Below are 3,484 nucleotides of genomic sequence, written 5' to 3'. Positions count from 1 at the left end.
TATACTGACTTTCTTTCTTTCTTTCTTTTTCAAGAGTACATAAATGCATTTGTTGAAAAATAGGGTTTTGGGTCAGCTGGAATTATTTTTGTTGAACTCAACAAAAAATTACAATAGAAAGTAGCAATTTTAAAAAAATCAAACCACTTCTTTGTGCGTTTTTTGGAATGAGATGCTGTGACTTCTACTTTTTGAAGCGATGTTTGGAGCCAAAATGAAGCTAATGCTAACTTTAAAAAAAAGAAAAAATTTCGACGCTTCCCCAGTGAACCCTTTTTCCCCATTTTCTCCTTGCTTTGAATTTTATTTAGGAAGAAATAAGTGAAACTTGGTCTTGAGCTGCCTCAGAATGACCCCACCTCCCTGACCAAAAAAAATAAATTAAAAAAAAGATGAATTACATGGTTATTAACTGGTTGAAGCCCCTGTGAACAACAAAAAAAAAACCCAACACAAAAAAACCCCCAAAAAACCAAAACCAAACAAGGCAAAAGGAAAGCTGCCAAGCATTTGACATTTTCATTCTAGCAAATATTTGCTTTTTTCATTTGGTTGCCCGAGCTCTGATTTGCGAGAATGTTACTTGCATGCCTAATGATGAGTCCGTACTCAAATCCCTGCGGTTCTCTCCTTTCAGGTGAGCCAGCCCAGCCCTTCCCCTGAACCGGGAATGCTCAAAGTCTCCTTTGTGGAGATCACTTACACCTGCGGTCCCCTGGAGTACCTGCAGACCCATGGGTGAGGTCCAGTTGGGGAAGTCCTCCTGCCTCAGGCATCCATGCCCTCTGGCTCTCAGGTGCTCCGTGCCGTGACCATCCGCTGGGGTACAGGTTGTGTCCGTGAAGCTTGACTTGAAAACGGAGCATAAGCCACGAGTGCAGGCCAGAAGAAACGGGAAAGATACCTGAGCAGTCCCCGAGCTGTCCTGGTAGAGTAGAGGAGTGCCTTGAAATAACTCCTGCCAGCGTGGCAGAGCCTGGAGGAGGTATCTTGGATCTCTTTTTGCATGGGAAGGGACACCAAAAAAACTGTCTGTCACAGAGGCTGCTGGAGGAAGAGCATCTGGAGGGAAGGTGACATATGACTTGATACTACCCCTCTATTCAACTCTTGTGAGACCCCACCTGGAGTCCTGTGTCCAGCTCTGGAGGAGTCAGCCCAGGAAAAACACGGACCTGTTGGAGCGGGGCCAGAGGAGGCCCCGGAGATGCTGGGAGGGCTGGAGCCCCTCTGCTGTGAGGACAGGCTGAGAGAGCTGGGGGGTTCAGCCTGGAGAAGAGAAGGCTCTGGGGAGACCTCAGAGCCCCTTCCCGTCCCTAAAGGGGCTTCAGGAAAGCTGGGGAGGGACTCTGGATCAGGGAGGGGAGCCATGGGACGAGGGGGAATGGTCTTAAACTGGAAGAGGGGAGATTTAGGTGAGATCTGAGGCAGAAATTGTTTGCTGTGCGGGTGGTGAGCCCCTGGCCCAGGTTGCCCAGAGAAGCTGTGGCTGCCCCATCCCTGGAGGTGTTCAAGGCCAGGTTGGACGGGGCTTGGAGCAACCTGGTCTGGTGGGAGGTGTCCCTGCCCAGGGCAGGGGGTGGCACTGGGTGATCTTTAAGGTCCCTTCCCACCCAAACCATTCTGTGATTCTATGATTGAGCTGCAGGACGGGTACCAGGGACCTGGGCTTTGCTGCACCCCTGCTGTGAGAAGACTTTGAAGCCTCCACCCTGCTGCATGCATGGGCACAGCTCAGCTCCTGTTAGTGTGTCCCAGGAGCAACAAAACAGCTCGTGCTTGGATGGCAATTGCTGGTTTGAAGAATTAAGTGAAAGAGGACCATGTTTTTCCTCGCTTTCCCAACCAGGAGATTCATGAGGTGGCCGGGTGAGTTTAAGGGAACTTGCAGTCGCTTCATCATATTGATGGGTGGATGGATTTTGTTTCTTGGAGTACATTTAAGACTTTAATTAAATCAGGAGTACGCTCTCTGCAATGGTTCCCTGCTGCTTATCAGCCTCTTAAGGCCTTGATTCATTACTCAGTATTATTTTTCCAGCTTAAAATAAGCTTTAAAGACCTGTTATTGGAGAGATTAAAGTTATAACATAAACAAACTCATATGCATGTTGTTTTCACATGGAAGATGCTTTTAGTATCATATTTAATGTTCCAAACAAAACCATTGCTTATAGCGAGCTTTGCAGCCTGGATGCCTTTGAAAGGGTAGATACGGACCCTGTTTGATCTTGCGCTATTTGGGGCTTTTTATTTGCATTTTGTGGCTCTTATCTTGTAAACAAAGACTCCTTTATATGTCTGTAGATCAGGATGTCACCCACAGAGCTCTGCGGAAATGGGAGATGGCTCCGGAGGGTGCAAGACACGGGTTTGGGGGAAAATGGAAATCAGAGATGCAAGAGCACTTTCGCTTCGAGGTTTGGCTCATCCCAGCAGAGGCTGGAGGTACCTGTTTTGTTTTCCCCAGTTGATCTATTTGAAGAGGTTCCAAACCACACCCGACAGACTTGGGGGTGCAAAGCCACTGCCGGCATGGTTGTTGCTGGTGAATTTGCTGGAAATTTGCAATGCTGGGCCCAAAATGCAGAGAGGTGCAATAGCCGCCCCGGGCGCTTGGCCTCTGGGCATGGTCCCAACGGCAGGGGCCAGGGAAATAAATACCACACGCACAACTAATTTCAGCCGTTCGTCAGAGGGTAGGGAGCAGAGGAAGAGGGCGGTGCAGTGAAGAACTTGTTCATTTGTTTGCTCAAGGAAAGCATCGTGCTTGGAGCTGCAGGTCAGATGGGGGGTTGTTAGGGGAGGGCGCTCAGTTTATTGCAGGCTTGCTCTTGGTGGGACCTGAACCACTGGAAAGCATGGCCGAGACCTGCTTTGGAGGCTTTCTGCTGGTGGCAGATGCTTGCTGGAGAGGAAAACCAGAGCAATGGGGCAGGCTCCGAGGGTCCTGCTCCACAAGCCACTTTGTCTTGTGCCACCAGGCAATGCCATGCGCATCCCTGGGGCACAGGGCGACCATGAGTGGCCTCCGATCTTGAGCCCTTGAGTGCCGCTGCCCCGCGGCAGGGGAGTCGGGTACCCCCTGGTCCTCTGAAAGGCAAACCCACTAAAAAGCCACCCTCCAAACGCATCTGCTTCCAAAGCCACCCCTGCACGGTGGCAGTGCTGTCTTGTGAGGCTCACACGGCGCCAACCGGAGTGTCAGCCCTTTTGGCACGCGTGCACAAGTGGGAGGGTGCAGGAATGAATCAGGCGGTCGCTGCTGTGGTGTGTGAGCAAGTTTTTCGACTGTACTTATCTCTTGTTTCTGTAAAGGTTATAAAAGTAAATAATCCTGCTATAACAGAGTGTCCTCGCAGCGCCTGCATAGCTCCATGGATAACTCTTGCCGAGGCTGACTTGTGGTGATTAATACGCTACAGAGGGAAATTATTTTTTTTTAAAGGGAGCAAAGAACTGAAGCTGAGAACGTGCTTGAAGA

The 3,484-nt window shown here is 49.8% G+C and overlaps 1 long non-coding RNA gene across 1 annotated transcript; it reads left to right on the top strand.

The window, feature by feature from the left end:
- The first annotated feature begins 944 nt into the window (after positions 1–944).
- LOC134516991 (uncharacterized) lies at positions 945–2,425 on the top strand. The gene is made up of 3 exons (XR_010071520.1): positions 945–1,073; positions 1,649–1,869; positions 2,308–2,425. It is a non-coding gene; the product is annotated as an uncharacterized LOC134516991 (long non-coding RNA).
- Positions 2,426–3,484: the final 1,059 nt, after the last annotated feature.

The sequence above is a fragment of the Chroicocephalus ridibundus genome, chromosome 6, assembly GCF_963924245.1.
Source record: "Chroicocephalus ridibundus chromosome 6, bChrRid1.1, whole genome shotgun sequence".
In the NCBI taxonomy this organism is placed as follows: Eukaryota; Metazoa; Chordata; class Aves; order Charadriiformes; family Laridae; genus Chroicocephalus; species Chroicocephalus ridibundus.
The sequence above is the reverse complement of the archived record's forward strand: the minus strand, read 5'-3'. Positions and strand labels throughout refer to the sequence as shown.